This window comes from Podarcis cretensis, assembly GCF_951804945.1.
Source record: "Podarcis cretensis genome assembly, chromosome: 14".
In the NCBI taxonomy this organism is placed as follows: Eukaryota; Metazoa; Chordata; class Lepidosauria; order Squamata; family Lacertidae; genus Podarcis; species Podarcis cretensis.
Genome location: NC_137183.1, coordinates 50,423,660 through 50,439,898, shown reverse-complemented (window position 1 = coordinate 50,439,898; position 16,239 = coordinate 50,423,660). Strand labels below are relative to the sequence as shown.

The window sequence follows — 16,239 nt, the reverse complement described above, 5'->3', positions numbered from 1 at the left end:
GTAAGCCTGGGCTTAATTTAAATGGCTGAGTCACGCAGTGGTCACTCGGTCTTCTGCTACCCCAGGTGGCTGCTTACAATTTACGCATCCGCAAGTGGTTGTGTTTGGGGTCACAACCCCCACCAGCCCCAATCAGTTGCTCATAACATAATACAGTGGTACCTTGGTTCTCAGACGCCTTGCTACTCAAACAACTTGGAACCCAAACACTGCAAACCCGGAAGTAAGTGCTCTGGTTTGCAAACTTTTTTCGCAAGCCAAACGTGCTCCGTTTTGAGTGCCACACATCCCTTTTGAGCATTACGCTGAGGTCTGTCTGTTTTTGCGATTTATTTTGCGTTTTTGTTTCTGCGGCTCTTTTTCTTTTGTTTTTGTGACTGTGCGGAACCCAGTTCAGCTACTGATGGATTGATTGATTGTGTGACTGCAGTACATTGTTTATTGCTTTCATTTTATGGATCAATGGTCTCATTAGATAATAAAATTCCTATTGAATAGCTGTTTTAGGGGTTGTTTTTAAAAGTCTGGAATGGATTAATCCATTTTGCATTACTTTCTATGGGAAAACACACCTTGGTTTTGGAACATTTTGGTTTTGGAACAGACTTCTGGAATGGGTTAAGTTTGATAACCAAGGTACTGCTGTATAGCAAAGCATGGATAACTCAGTGGGTTGGAGCGTGGTGCTGAAAAAGCTGGGGTTGCAGATTTGATCCTGGTATGAGACAGCTGAATTTTCCTGCATTTCAAGGGGCTGGACTAGATGATTCTCAGGGTTCCTTCCAATTCTATGATTCTGTGATCATATTTGCTCATCTGCATGCCCATGAAACGTGACTGCATCACATCACATGCCAATGGGAGTTGCAGCCCCAAACAGCTGAGCCACCATTTATTTAAAGCACTAGGAGGCCGTCAAGGCTTCCCCCAAAGCATTCTGGGAGCTGTAGTTCGTTAAGGTTACAGGAAAGCAGGGAGAGGGCCTTGTCGGTGGTGGCACCTGTCCTTTGGAACACCCTCCTCTAAGATGTCAAAGAGATACTGTACAACGTTTAGAAGTTATGAATGTTTTTATTATGTTTCTGTTATCTGCTAGAAGCCGCCCCGAGTGGCTGGGGCAACCCAGTCAGATGGGTGGGCTACAAATAATAAAATAGGGCCACGATATGTCCGGATTTTCCTGGACATTACCGGGATTTCAAAGGTGGAATTGATGTCTGGGGAAAATTCAAGTCAATTGAAAAATTGGGGGGGTGTCATTTTTTTGGGGGGGGGGAGCTCAATAACTCTGGGGTTTGAATGTAAAAAAAAGCTTAGCTGTTTGGGGGTCTTCCTAAAAAATCGCTCAACAACTTTCAGGGTGTCCTGGCTTTTACTTTCTGAAGTATGGCAATCTTAAATAAAATAATAATAATACTAAAAGCTGTTGTTGTCATTAGTGTGGAGAGTTTATAGGAGGCCCCTATTCATCTCCCAGAACAGCATCTCCCACAGTTTCTTGTGAAAAGGGATTGATTGTTAAGCCACAGCTGCCAACATGCTACGTGCAAATGCACAACTTGTGGACATTACTGGGATCACACAGTTCCACCATTAAAAGAGAAAAAAACCCCCACCTGTTCATTTTGTTTGTTCGCTGGCAATCTGGAATCAGCCATTCTCTCTCTCCTGCCCTACTGAGAAGTAATAACATTAATTTGGGGCGGGGAACCACATGCATTTTAGCCTCCCATTTTTTTAAAAATGGCATATTGTTATGTTTTTATTTTACTATTCCTGGAACAGCTTGCTTGGCAGACAGAAGTTCAACAGGCACAGCGCACATGGGTGGGGGAACTCCCTGTTATTTGACTTTCCAAGGAAAGCGGCACCTGTTGGATTTCAGCCTGTTTAAAAGACCAGGAGCCTTGCCAGGAAAGACAGGAGAATCTTGTTCTATGTTTAAACTTAATATCGGGTCCAGTGTGGGGTGGGGTTGTTGCTTTTGTTTGTTCCTATCCTGTGTATTTTTGTGTTTCTGCATTGTAAACTTCCCTGTGATCTGTGGATGAAGGGCAGTATAGAAATACAGTGGTACCCCTGGATGTGGACATGATCCGTTCCGGAGCCCCGTTCGCATCCTGAAGCGAATGTAAGACACGACTGTGCGTGTCACATTTTGCCGCTTCTGCGCATGCGCGTGACGCCATTTTGAGCATCTGCGCAAGTGTGAGCGGCAAAACCCAGAAGTAATGTGCTCCGTTACTTCCGGGTCGCCGTGGAACACAACCTGCAAATATTTAAGCTGAAGCGTATTCATCCTGAGGTATGGCTGTAATAATAGTAATAGTAGTAGTAGTAGTAGTAGTAATAATAATAATAATAATAATAATAATAATAATGGACCATGTGAGCAGCACCTGAAGCAAAGGATGATAACGCTATACAGTGGTACCTCAGGTTACAGACGCTTCAGGTTACAGACTCCGCTAACCCAGAAATAGTGCTTCAGGTTAAGAACTTTGCTTCAGGATAAGAACAGAAATCGTGCTCCGGCAGCAAGGCAGCAGGAGGCCCCATTAGCTAAAGCGGTGCTTCAGGTTAAGAACAGACCTCCGGAACGGATTAAGTACTTAACCTGAGGTACCACTGTATCTGAAGAAGCACCTCCGTGTTTCTTGGATATGTTGTTTTTATAAATATAAAATAATTTAAAAGGGTTTCTAATAATAACTCAAGAAGAGAATGCACCAGGTTGGCATGTGCTGAGATTTGGTCCCCTTTTCCACAGATGCCCTATATTGGAAGTTGCATTGCCGTGTGGGATTGGGGGACCACAAAGCTGTCAATTTGGATTACTTCCCTCAGCCCTTCCACCTGTGCTGTGCAGAAAATAACCTTGGCCGGCCCTGCAGGTCCGCTGGGAAGGATTGCCGGGTTGATGCCTGTGGAGTTAATGTTGTTGTTGTTGTTGTTTAGTCGTTTAGTCGTGTCCGACTCTTCGTGACCCCATGGACCAGAGAACGCCAGGCACCCCTGTCCTCCACTGCCCCCCACAGCTTGGTCAGACTCAGGCTGGTAACCTCGAAAACACTATCCAACCATCTCGTCCTCTGTCGCCCCCTTCTCCTTGTGCCCTCCATCTTTCCCAACATCAGGGTCTTCTCCAGGGAGTCTTCTCTTCTCATGAGGTGGCCAAAGTACTGGAGCCTCAGCTTCACAATCTGTCCTTCCAGTGAGCACTCAGGGCTGATTTCCTTCAGAATGGAGAGGTTTGATCTTCTTGCAGTCCATGGGACTCTCAAGAGTCTCCTCCAGCACCATAATTCAAAAGCATCAATTCTTCGGCGATCAGCCTTCTGATGGTCCAGCTCTCACTTCCATACATCACTACTGGGAAAACCATAGCTTTAACTATACGGACCTTTGTTGGCAAGGTGATGTCTCTACTTCTCAAGATGCTGTCTAGGCCTGTCATTGCCCTTCTCCCAAGAAGCAGGCGTCTTTTAATTTCGTGGCTGCTGTCACCATCTGCAGTGATCATGGAGCCCAAGAAAGTAAAATCTCTCACTGCCTCCATTTCTTCCCCTTCTATTTGCCAGGAGGTGATGGGACCAGTAGCCATGATCTTCGTGTTTTTGATGTTGAGCTTCAGACCATATTTTGCACTCTCCTCTTTCACCCTCAATAAAAGGTTCTTTAATTCCTCCTCACTTTCTGCCATCAAGGTTGTGTCATCTGCATATCTGAGGTTGTTGATATTTCTTCCGGCAATCTTAATTCCGGCTAGGGATTCATCCAGCCCAGCCTTTCGCATGATGAATTCTGCATATAAGTTAAATAAGCAGGGAGACAAAATACAGCCTTGTCGTACTCCTTTCCCAATTTTGAACCAGTCAGTTGTTCCATATCCAGTTCTAACTGTAGCTTCTTGTCCCACATAGAGATTTCTCAGGAGACAGATGAGGTGATCTGGCACTCCCATTTCTTTAAGAACTTGCCATAGTTTGCCATGGTCGACACAGTCAAAGGCTTTTGCATAGTCAATGAAGCAGAAGTAAATGTCTTTCTGGAGCTCTCTAGCTTTCTCCATAATACTGTATGCTAAACATTCTGAGCAATAATGATGCCATTGTTTTGTCTTTAAAAAATAACCACATTTGCTCTGCTGGGGTTGGCAGGACTCTGATCTAGGCAGGCAGAGACGCTTTGTTCTTTCGTCAGGCAATCTGTTGAGCCACAGGTAATTCTTGTTATTACGTTGAGGTAAGTCAGGCTAGTAACTTTTGCAGACTTACTTGCAAGGCTGCGGTAACGAAGGGCTGCCACACCCTTTTGGCTGCTTTGGAGCAAGCGCAGGGATGTGCTGGGAGACAAGACCTTCCCTCCGTTTCCCTTGCAAGTTCTGAGGTCTGTTTGTTTGTTTCCCTGCCTTTAAGGAGCCGCATTTTGGCTCCGTATGAAAAAGAACTCTCAGATCTGCAAATTGGAGCTCTGGAACTTCATCCAGATCCTTTTATTTATTTATTTTTAAAATATTTATTAAGAATTTTTCATTTACAGTAAAAAAAAAAATGAACATAACATTGCATATCACATATTTTCTTATCACTTCTGGACTTCCTCACATCTCCCACTCCTACGTTCTAGTTTAATACACTTAAAACAACAATTTATTCCCTTATCTCCATCCTTACTGTCAAATTTCGAATATATTTCAAATTTTAGATACGTTTATTCCAATCCTTACAAAAGAAAATTTAATTTAGCCTAATAATTATCTAAAAAAAAAATAGGTTTTTCATCTTATATTTAAATTATCTTCATGATTTACTTCATCTATTTTGATGGTGCCAATTTGTCTAAAATCAAGCATCCTTCTTAACATTCATACAGTTTACAATATTTTTGCAGATAAAGCTTAAATTTTTTCCAGTCCTCTTCAACGATTTCTTCTCCCAGGTCTCGGATTCTGCCAGTCATCTCAGCCAGTTCCATGTAGTTCATCAGTTGCATCTGCCATTCTTCCAGTGTGGGTAGATCTTGGGTTTTCCAGTGTTTAGCAATAAGTATCCTTGCTACTGTTGTTGCATACATGAAAAAAGTTCGGTCTTTCTTTAACACCCCTTGGCCGACAATACCCAAAAGGAAGGCCTCTGGTTTCTTAAGGAAGGTATACTTAAATACCTTTTTCAGCTCATTATATATCATTTCCCAGAAGACCTTCACCTTAGGACAGGTCCACCAAAGGTGAAAGAACGTTCCTTCATTTTCCTTACATTTCCAACACTTATTATCAGACAAGTGGTATATTTTTGCAAGTTTGACTGGCATCATGTACCATCTATATATCATTTTCATTACATTTTCTTTCAAAGCATTACATGCAGTGAAATTCAACCCAGTAGTCCACAACTTTTCCCAGTCCTCAAACATAATATTATACCCTATGTCCTGTGCCCACTTTATCATAGCCGATTTAACCGTTTCATCTTGTGTGTTCCATTTTAACAGCAAGTTGTACATTCTTGAAAGTACCTTGGTCTTAGGCTCTAGCGATCCCGTTTCTAATTTCGATTTTTCCACCTGGAATCCTAATTTTTTATCAAGTTTAAAAACTTCTTTAATCTGGGCGTAGTGTAACCAATCTCGCACTTTGTCTTTCATTTTCTCCTGACTCTGCAATTTCCAGTTGTCTCCTTCTTTTTCTAATATTTCCCAATACTTTGGCCATTTGGCCTCCATATTGAGTCTTTTTCGGGCCTTAGCTTCCAATGGTGAAAGCCACCTTGGAGTTTTATTTTCCAATAAGTCTTTATATTTTGTCCAGACATTAAACACTGCCTTTCTGACAATATGGTTCTTAAAAGCCTTATGAATCTTAGCCTTATCGTACCATAGATATGCATGCCAACCAAACGCATTGTTGAAACCTTCCAAATCCAATACATCAGTGTCCTCCAGAAGTAGCCAGTCTTTTAGCCAGCAGAAAGCTGCTGCTTCATAATACAGCCTTAAGTCTGGCAGGGCAAAGCCCCCTCTTTCTTTCACATCAGTTAGTATCTTAAACTTGATTCTGGGCTTTTTGCCCTGCCAGACAAATTTGGAAATATCTCTCTGCCACTTCTGGAAGCATTCTGTTTTATCCACAATCTGTAATGTTTGAAACAAAAACAACATTTTTGGCAATACATTCATCTTTACAGCGGCGATTCGGCCTAACAAAGAAAGTTTCAATCTTGTCCAACTTTCTAGATCTCTCTTAATTTCTGACCAGCATTTCTCATAATTATCCTTAAACAGATTTAAATTTTTTGATGTTATATTTACCCCTAGGTATTTCACTTTTTTAACCACATTTAACTCTGTCTCTTTCTGAAACCATTCTGACTCTGTATCTGTCAAGTTCTTTCCCAATACTTTAGTTTTCTGTTTGTTTAATTTAAATCCCGCCACCCGGCCAAATTCTTGGATCAATTGTAATGCTTTTTTCGTACTTGGCTCTGGCTCCTGTAGGGTCAAAACTAGGTCATCTGGGAACACTTTCAATTTGTATTGTTTCTCTCCGACCTGAATTCCTTCAACCATCCGGTCCCCCCTAATCATGTTCAAGAGCACCTCCAAGACCGAAATGAATAACAATGGGGAGATAGGGCAGCCTTGTCGTGTTCCCTTTTCAATTTTAAACTCTTCCGTAATCACATTGTTAACTATCAGTTTAGCCTTTTGTTCTGAATAGATTGCCTCTATCCCATTTTCAAAGCCCCGGTCCCACTCCCATTCCTTCCAGATTTTTCTTCATAAATTTCCAAGAAATGTTATCAAAGGCCTTCTCCGCATCTATAAAAATTAAAACTGCTTTTGTATTAATATTTGTTTGTAAAAGTTCCAAAATGTCAATAATATTCCTTGTATTAGCAAACAAATGTCTGCCAGGGAGAAAGCCTGCTTGGTCCTTATGAATTACTTCATTTAACACTTTCTTAAATCTAGTTGCTAATATGTCTGCAAATATTTTGTAATCCACATTTAAAAGGGAGATGGGGCGGTAGTTTTTAAGTTGTGTCTTTTCAGTTTCTGATTTTGGTATCAATGTGATAAAAGCTTCTTTCCACGTTTCCGGCGCCTTCTTCCCCTCCGTAATTTCATTGCTGACCTCCATCAGTGGTTGTATCAAGTAATCTTTCAATGTCTTATAGTACTTGGAGGTCAGCCCATCTGGCCCTGGAGATTTGCCCAGTTGCATGTTCTGAATGGCTTGTTCCATCTCTTGTCGTGTTATTCTGCTATTCAGGATTGATCTATTTTCTTGTGACACTTTTGGCAGCCCATTCTTTATCAGAAATTGTTCTATCTGTGCCTCATCTTGCGGACCTTGAGTATATAGTTGTTTAAAATACCTCTGAAAGCACTTTCTGATCTCCATGGGGTTCTGAACATTTTTCCCTTCAATCTCTAAATTGGTAACTGTATTCATTTTCTGTCTCCTTTTCAACTGCCATGCTAGCAGTTTCCCACATTTATTTGCCGATTCAAATGTTTTTTGTTTCATTAATTTAATTCTCCATTCTATTTCCTGGTTCATCAATTTAGAATATTGTGCTTGGTATAATTTAATTTCTCTCAGAATCGGCTGTGACTTCGGGTTTGATCTTAATTTCTTCTCCAGTTCTTTAATTTTCTCCAAAATCTTGTCTTTTTTCTCATTTTGTGCCCTTTTCTTTACAGCATTCTGTTGTATCAAGAACCCCCTCATCACCGCTTTACTTGCGTCCCAGATAGTTGTTTTTTCCACTGAAGTGTTCAAATTTATCTCAAAATAGTCCTTCAAAACTTTTTGGGCTTTTTTAACAATCTCCTGATCTCTGAACAAATTGTCATTCATCTTCCACCTAAAGGAGCCGGATGGTAGTAGTGTCATATCCATCTTTACAGCATTGTGGTCGGAGCAGGTTTTTGGGCAGATTTCCACCTTTCTGGTCTTCGGTGCCAGGCCTCTAGATATCCATATTTGGTCTATTCTTGTCCATGTCAGCTGGGCTTCAGAAAAGAATGTTCCTTCTCTTCCCAAGGGGTTTTTTGTCCTCCAAATGTCAATCAAGTCCATATTGTCAGTCAGTTCAAAAAAAGTCTTAGGTAGTCTGCCATCTTTTGATATATTTTGATTTTGTGACTTATCCATGTTGGTTGATACCACTCCATTCATATCTCCCATCATGATGATGTTATCATAGTCCAGATAGTCCAGGACGCTCTCATGCAACTTCTTGTAAAATTCTGATTTCCCCTCATTCGGTGCATAAATTCCTAATATCAAAAATTTCTCTCCTTGATGTTGTATCTCAATTGCCACAATTCTTCCTTGTTCATCTTTGAATAAGAGTTTAGGTGCCAGGCTCTCCTTTGCATAAATCACCACTCTTCTCTTCTTTACTTTGTCCGAAGAGATAAATTCTTGGCCTAGTCTTTTGTTAATTAACACTTTCCTATGGAGCCTGGTCACATGTGTTTCTTGCAAACAGATAATGTCCAATTGTTCCTTTTTTAATATATGAAATATCTTCCTCCTTTTTTCCGGGGAGTTACAACCATGAATGTTCCAGCTCAAAAGTTGCAGAGACATCCTGGATAAATCTGTTATTGTTCTGGTGGTGGTGTCTTTTTTTCTGGGTCTCCAGGTTCTGGGAGTGAAGGTACAGCCGATGCTCCAGGCCCAAAGGGTGTTTCAATTCCTTTCTGAAGGTCCTCTCCGTGAACAATCAAAAATTTGTCTCTGTCCTCAAGTGTTTTGATTTTAACCTTCTTCCCTCTGAAAGTGAAAGATAATCCCTGGGGAAATTCCCACCTAAAGATGATTGAATTACTCCTTAGCAATCTAACCAGTTCAAGGTAGGCAGATCTAAGATCCAACAGTTGTTTCGGGATATCTTTGTAAATTTCAGCCCTTTTATCCAAAATGTCCAGTGACTTTTCGTAGTGTAAGCCTAATATCTTGTCCCTTTCCTCCTTTGATCTCAAAATTATCAAGCAGTCTCTGGGCTTGTCTTTCCTTGCAAATTTTCCAAGTCTAAAAGCCGATATAATTCTAAAGTCCTTTTCCTCTTGGATAGGCCAGAACTTGGTAAATTCTTTGGTCAGGAACTCAGCTAAGTTACCTTCTTCAACCTCTGGTATTGACCTTAATCTTAAATTACTTTCCCGATTCCGCAATTCTAGCATGGACAGATACGTCTGGTGCCCTTCGACTTGTTTGCAGAATGGTTTTACCTCTTGTTCTAAATTTTCAACTTTTTGGCTGGTTGCCTCAGCTAATTTGCGATTTTCTATAGTGGCCTCAGTTAATTCTCCAATTGCTTGTACATTCTGTGCTACCTGCCCAGTTATTTTATTTAGACAGGCTGTGTTTTGATCTGTTTTAGCTGTTTGTTCATCAGCTTTCTTGTCCAAAGATTCCACTCTCTTGTCCAAAGATTCCAATTTTTCATATATTTTCTCTAAAATTGCAGCAGTTGCTCCTGTGGCCATATCTTCCAATTGTAGCTGCTCTGTTCCTTCTTCCAACGGCAGCACAGGCACACTTTCTTTTTTCAGGAAGAAAGGCATCCAGATCCTTTTAATCATCCGGGTTTGAGCGCCGTACATTTCTCTCTCCTGTCTCCAGGCAACCTGGCTGCTTTCACTGGGATAATATTTCCTGAAATGACAATGGGGAGACAGCTGAGGATGGGGTCTGGGAGGAAGAAGGAGCAGGGCAGAAATCCCTTGGAAGGCCCAGGAGCCAAGACTCCACGAAATCAGCAGGACAGGGAAAAAACAGAATCATTTCCATTTCGTTTGTTATCTTTCTGTGCCTCTTTTCACTAACTCAAGTCACAAAGCGGCTTGCATGCGGTAAATAACAACATAGCAGAACATCACAATTACGACATAAATTCTGTAAAATAGTTAACAAATCATTGGTAAAACAGTTACAAAGCAGCCACCTTCTGTTGATTGATGAAGCAACTTAAAAAATAGACTAAACAGCACAGAAAAGTCATATTATGACCCCACAAAAGGGTTGGTGGCGTCAGAGAATCTAATTTGGGACGGTCCAACTTTTCATACCAAGTGGGCTGCGAGAGGACTTTGAACCCAGAACCCAGGGGGCACACACTGAATTAACTTTCCACATTGTCATTCAAAGTATTTGCAGTTTACATTTAATATTTTAAATATACACAGTTAATGCAAATAATAGATTTAATGTATTCACACAAATAATAGATATAATGTATTCAATTATGAAACAAATTTAATAAACAGATACATGTGCTTTTGTTAACAACACACGACACCGAAAAATTACATTTTAAAGACTTTATGGTGTTTTTTTCTTGAATGTAGCTGAGGGCCGACTGTGGGTTGGACCACCCTGATGGAATTGATAATTTACTTTGTGTTTTCAAAGACAAAGGGCAGATCCACACTCTACATTTAAAGCACACCCAATGAACATTGAGAGCACATGGTCCTTGTGACCCCCACCAACTCTACAGGTCTGCATCTTCTTCCAGAGAACCATGGAAACTATAGTTTTCTCCCGCAGAGCTACAGTTGCCAGCCCCCTTAACAATCTGCAGTTCCCGGAGGGGGTGGAAGTCACCCGCTTTAAATGTGCTTTGGGTGACCTTTAAATGTAATGTAATAAAAATAGTAATAATAGTAATAATAGTAATAATTTATTATTTATACCCTGCCCATCTGGCTGAGCTTCCCCGGCCACTCTGGGCGGCTTCCAACAAAATACAGTGGTACCTCTGGTTGCGAACGGGATCCGTTCCGGATCCCCGTTCGCAACATGAGCAGAACGCAACCCGCTTCTGTGCATTCGTGTGACATCATTTTGAGCATCTGCGTACGCACGAGTGGCAAAACCTGGAAGTAACCCTTTCCGGTACTTCCGGGTCACCGTGGGACACAACCTGAAAAGATTTAACCTGAAGCAAACGTAACAAGAGGTATGACTGTATTAAAATACAGTAATGCATCAAACATTAAAAGCTTCCCTAAACAGGGCTGCCTTCAGATGTCTTCTAAAAGTCTGGTCGTTGTTTTTGTCTTTGGCATCTGGTGGGAGGGCGTTCCACAGGGCAGGTGCCACTACCAAGAAGGCCCTCTGCCTGGTTCCCTGTAACTTGGCTTCTTGTAGTGAGGAAACCGCCAGAAGGCCCTCGGCGCTGGACCTCAGTGTCTGGGTAGAATGATGTAAGGTGTGGATCCGCACCGCATGATGGGGGTTCAACCACGGAGTGAAGATGGCGCCTAAGGGGCCACGCCCACCGCCCCCCACTCCGCCTGGTTCAAGTTCTTACTGCTTATCCTGTTTGCTGCCAACTCCTGCTTCGCATATGGAAAAAAGCTCCACTTTTGGAGCGGACTTGACTAGGAAAAGAACGGGGGAGGTGAATTTACTGGCACAAAGTGCTTGGTGGCCCAGGGAAGAAGGCTTGCCTCACCTTTGCAATTCTGGAAAACAGCTTTGCGCATAAGACGAAGGGCAGGGGAGGTCGAGCTGCAAACTTCCCCCCTACTTCCTTTGGTTGGCCAGAATTCAGAGGAGGACAACCAGGGACTATAATCAGGGCAGTGCAAATCAATTCCTGCGTCGTTTTTTAAAATTATTATTAGTATTTCTGGGATGTTGGATTTATTTATTTAATGCATTTATATCATGGGACGCGGGTGGCGCTGTGGGTTAAACCACAGAGCCTAGGACTTGCCAATCGGAAGGTCGGCGGTTCGAATCCCTGCGACGGGGTGAGCTCCCGTTGCTCAGTCCCTGCTCCTGCCAACCTAGCAGTTTGAAAGCACAAAGTGCAAGTAGATAAAGAGGTACCGCTCCGGTGGGAAGGTAAACGGTGTTTCCATGCGCTGCTCTGGTTTGCCAGAAGCGGCTTAGTCATGCTGGCCACATGACCTGGAAGCTGTACGCCGGCTCCCTCGGCCACTAAAGCGAGATGAGCGCCACAACCCCAGAGTCGTCCGTGACTGGACCTAATGTTCAGAGGTCCCTTTACCTTTACCTTTATCCTGCCTTTCTTCCAAGTTGAGATCTGTGGTGGCTTAACAACATTTAAAAGCATTGTTTAAAAATGCAAAGTCATAAAAAAGCAAACTGGCGAAAAGCAATAGTTAGAATACATTGAGACGGATTAAGAACTGGCATGAAAACACAGCTGCTCCAGCTCCTTAGATTCCAACAGCCTGAATAGGAAAGCAAAGAGGGAGCCCGTCTGACCTCTTCTGGGAGGGAATCCCACCTTCTGGGGGCAGCCACAGAAAAGGCCCACACCTACCTGCCCCCCTGTTCCCCAGAAACAGTATTTCTGTCTTTCCGGGAGTCAATCTCAATCCATTTGCTGCCATCCATCCCCCCAACCACAAAAAAATCAATTTTTATTTTTTTAAAAAAAGACCTTTTGTGTTTAGGAAAATGTGCTGAAAAGTTTGTGATGAATGAAAGATGAACTGGAAGGCATACGCACCACAAACAAATAGGGGTGAAAGCTATTTTCTTACCCCCACCGCAAAGAAGTCGAAAGAGATGCTTAATAAAAGGCAGGATGCGGTCTGACTTCCCTGTAAGTTTTGTGGAATCAGATCAGGATGGTTTGCTCAATAAACAGGCCTCCTGGAAGAGCCCATCTTGGCTCAGTGCAGAGATTAGTAGATCTTAAGGCACGTGGAATAGCTTATCTGCATGGCTGTGTATGTCAGGAGAAAGGTGCTTCTGAATCTGGCGCATTAGAAATTGGAGAGAGGGGTGGAATTAACCAGGAGGGATGGGAAAGAACTGGGCATTATCTCTGCAGAAAGCATCTTTGGCTGGAAGCAGAGGCGATTGCGTTTGGACAACTGATAGTCCTGAACCAGACCCCCCAAATCTGATTCCACACCTGCTCTGAAGAGCAGAGAGACCTTCATTCCCCGCCTGGGGGGCCTAAATTTACTCACACATGCTCCAAAAAAAATGACGTCACTCTGAACATTGGCACGGATGGTTCTGGAAGGAGATGGATGAGCTGTGGAGCTGAGCCCTGGGACGGGCTGACATCTCTTCTCCTCCAACATTCCTGGGAGAGGAAGGGAGTTATGGCAGGGGCCAGATAATTCCTCGTAAGTTTATAAGGGGGGGGGGGAAGGTAAAAAAAAATCACTGTAGAACTTAACAACCTCCTCCCCAGTTTACCCGATTCTGCACCGTTTCCACAAGATGTTGTGATGGACACCAACTTCAAAAGGAGGTTGGGGGGGGGGAATTCATGGAAAACAAAGCTTTAAATGGCCATTAGCTATGGGGGCTTTGATGCTGCTCCACTGACGGAGGCAGTATACCTTGGAATTCCAGTTGCTATGGATCGCAGGTGCAGGAGAGCTGCTCTTGAACTCGGGACATGCTTGCAGGGGCATCTGGTTGGCCACGGTGATTACAGGATGCTGGGATTGGTGGGCTTTGGGCCTCATCCAGTAGGCCTCTTCTTAGGTTCTTAGCGAAAACCCTTGCCTGAAAATGGTTCCCCACCCCTGCTGCAACAGGGCAGGAATCTTCTTGCTCTTGTTTTCTACCCATATGCAGAATCATGATGGTTAGCTGAGGAATCTGGTAATTTTTCTTTAACTGGGCGATCGCTGTAATATGCATTGCATTCTCTCACTCCTGCCCGTCCTGCGTACTGTTTCTCTAAGGTAGGAAAGAACCCGTCTACGTTTATCCCCAGGCATGAATTCCTTGGCTGGTGGATAACTAGGTTGGAAGGTTCATCTGCGCTGCTAGTTAGCCATGATGTTTGCGCTCTGTAGCTGTGTTGGGTTATCTCCACAAACGGAGGAAGGAGGCTTAAGAGGAAAAGAAGAAGAAAAATTCCCTTGCCCTCTCCCCCAGGAAATGAGACCTTCGGCCTCGTTGGCAGAGGTGAGGGGGGGGGGGAATTGTTTTGTTTTTCCTTGTGAACAAAATCTTGCCCTTCTGCCCCTGGGAGGCATTTATTCCCAGAGGAAGTAGGCTACAGTCAAAGCTCCAGCTTTGCTGTAAAAACAGGGAGGAGATGATTGTGGTAATTGGATCCCAAATGTGATTAGTCTGGGCTAGGAAGAAATTAGCCCATCAGCTGTTCATGGTGGAGTTAAAGCAAAGGCAAACAGTAGACAACACAGAAACCTGGGTGGTGGCTACTGGGTCTCTGGTTCTGGCTAGTCATTTTTTTCCTGTTTTATAAAGTAGGGTGGCTTGGCAGATGTGTCTTGAGGCTGCGGATTGGGGTCATGTGCCAGCCGTTGGGGGGTCTGTAGGCAAAAGTGGGGGGCAATTCAACAGTTCACCCAAGTTTATAAGAGGCATAGTTTTTGCTTGCCGGCTTAAGAAGAAGGGGATGGTCTGGAAAAAGCCCTGAGATCCCGATGGAGAGATCTGGAGGGGCCGCAGTTGGGCCCCTTTGCATGAGGTTGTCTTTCTGAACACAAGAAGATTGTTGGATTCCCCCCCCCCCCCCCCATGGAGAAGGGATTGCCCTCCTCTTGGGACAGTTCAGACTGCAGCTGCTTGAGAAAGCAAAGTTGGTTTCAGTGCTGCAGGGCGGAAGATTTTCAGGAAATTAATCCAGCGCAAAAGAAAAATTCCACGCAGGAAACTTTCTGTTTTATAAGCTCGTTAGCAAACAATGAATGGGTGCCAACTGCAAGCACAACGTTTAGGTGAGCTTGGCAGTTCTGAAGCTTTTTGCGTTGTTTGCTAAATACGAGCAAAATAAAGGCTCTAGGTTAGATGACTTTTCAGGGCAGCCTCTGTCAGCCTCGGTCCTTCCCGAAGTTTGGGGCTTACAGATCCCATCAGCCCTGAAATTTTTCCAGTGCAGATGAGCATTGGGTAAATTTAATGGGAATTTCCCCCCGGAAAACTTTCCCAATTAAAAAATTTCCAGAAAACCCACATCATGATTGGCCGATTTCTGCCAAGTGCTTCCCTGTTTGGTTTTGGCAATTTGCCCCCAACACCTCCTTTCTCTCTCCTTGCGCGTTTTGGGCGCACGGTGAATGCTCAGGCATCAAACTGTGTGCACAAGCTCATCACGTTGGGCAGCCTCTGCACAGCTGCAGTTTTGAGAGACTTTGGTGCCACTGGATTCATATGCCAGCGGAGGCTTGTTCTTTTGCAAGGCAAGTAGCTTCCTCCTCCCTTCGCCCCCCACTGAATGCAAAAGTGCTTTTTGCAGTGGGTTTAGGGCTACATGCACAAATTGGAATGAGCCTGACTAAAGAAGCCTTTGGCTCGGGTGCTGTCCTAGCAAGAGCCAGGAAAAAGGCTTGGTGTTGGGTCCAAACCAGAGAGGATGGTTTAAGACAAACTCTGCTCAGATTCTTCTTCTTTTTTAATACTTAAAGTACTATTTATTTAATTATATCATGCATTATAACTCAGGAAACTTTAAGCAAGCAAGGAAAGTAAATCAACCAGTGCAAAGTAATTTCTAATCACTTAATGATTTCAAATGCCTTTCATGCTTGGATATTAGTATTTGCTGTAAAGAAAAGTTCTCATACAGTGGTACCTCGAGTTACAGACGCTTCAGGTTACAGACTCTGCTAACCCAGAAATAGTACCTCGGGTTAAGAACTTTGCTTCAGGATGAGAACAGAAATCGTGCTCCGGTGGCGCAGCAGCAGCAGGAGGCCCCATTAGCTAAAGTGGTGCTTCAGGTTAAGAACAGTTTCAGGTTAAGAACGGACCTCTGAAACGAATTAAGTACTTAACCCAAGGTACCGCTGTATTCCACATGCAGCCACACCATAGATTTGTATAATGTAGGTTTGCCATACATCTGGAGTTTCCCGGACATATCCCAGATTTGTCTATTGGAAACAGCGTCTCGGTGGAATTTCCGAAAATCGGTTAAAATGTCTGGGAAAATCCAGGAATGTCAATTTTTTTGGCGAAACCCCCCCCCCCCCCAATAATATCAATATCATCACCGGAACGAATTAAGTACATAACCCGAGGTACCACTGTATATCTATTCATTGAGTGTACATGGTTAGGATTGCTCTATACATCTCTTTTTAATATTTTATTTTGACAAAGTAATAATAATAAATAAGAATAAAAATGTGCACCCCATTACCAAACCAAGCCATTGTAACTATTCAACCTCCCAAAATTTCAGCACCTCTTGTGATGGTTTGACTCCTTTCCTTTTTAACAGTACAAATTCCACAAACACCCTC

The 16,239-nt window shown here is 43.1% G+C and overlaps 1 protein-coding gene across 7 annotated transcripts in view; it reads left to right on the top strand.

The window, feature by feature from the left end:
• MPRIP (myosin phosphatase Rho interacting protein) overlaps nt 1-16,239 on the top strand; it is a 159,568-nt gene that overhangs the window by 28,914 nt on the left and 114,415 nt on the right. The gene's annotated exons all lie outside the window — the stretch shown is intronic.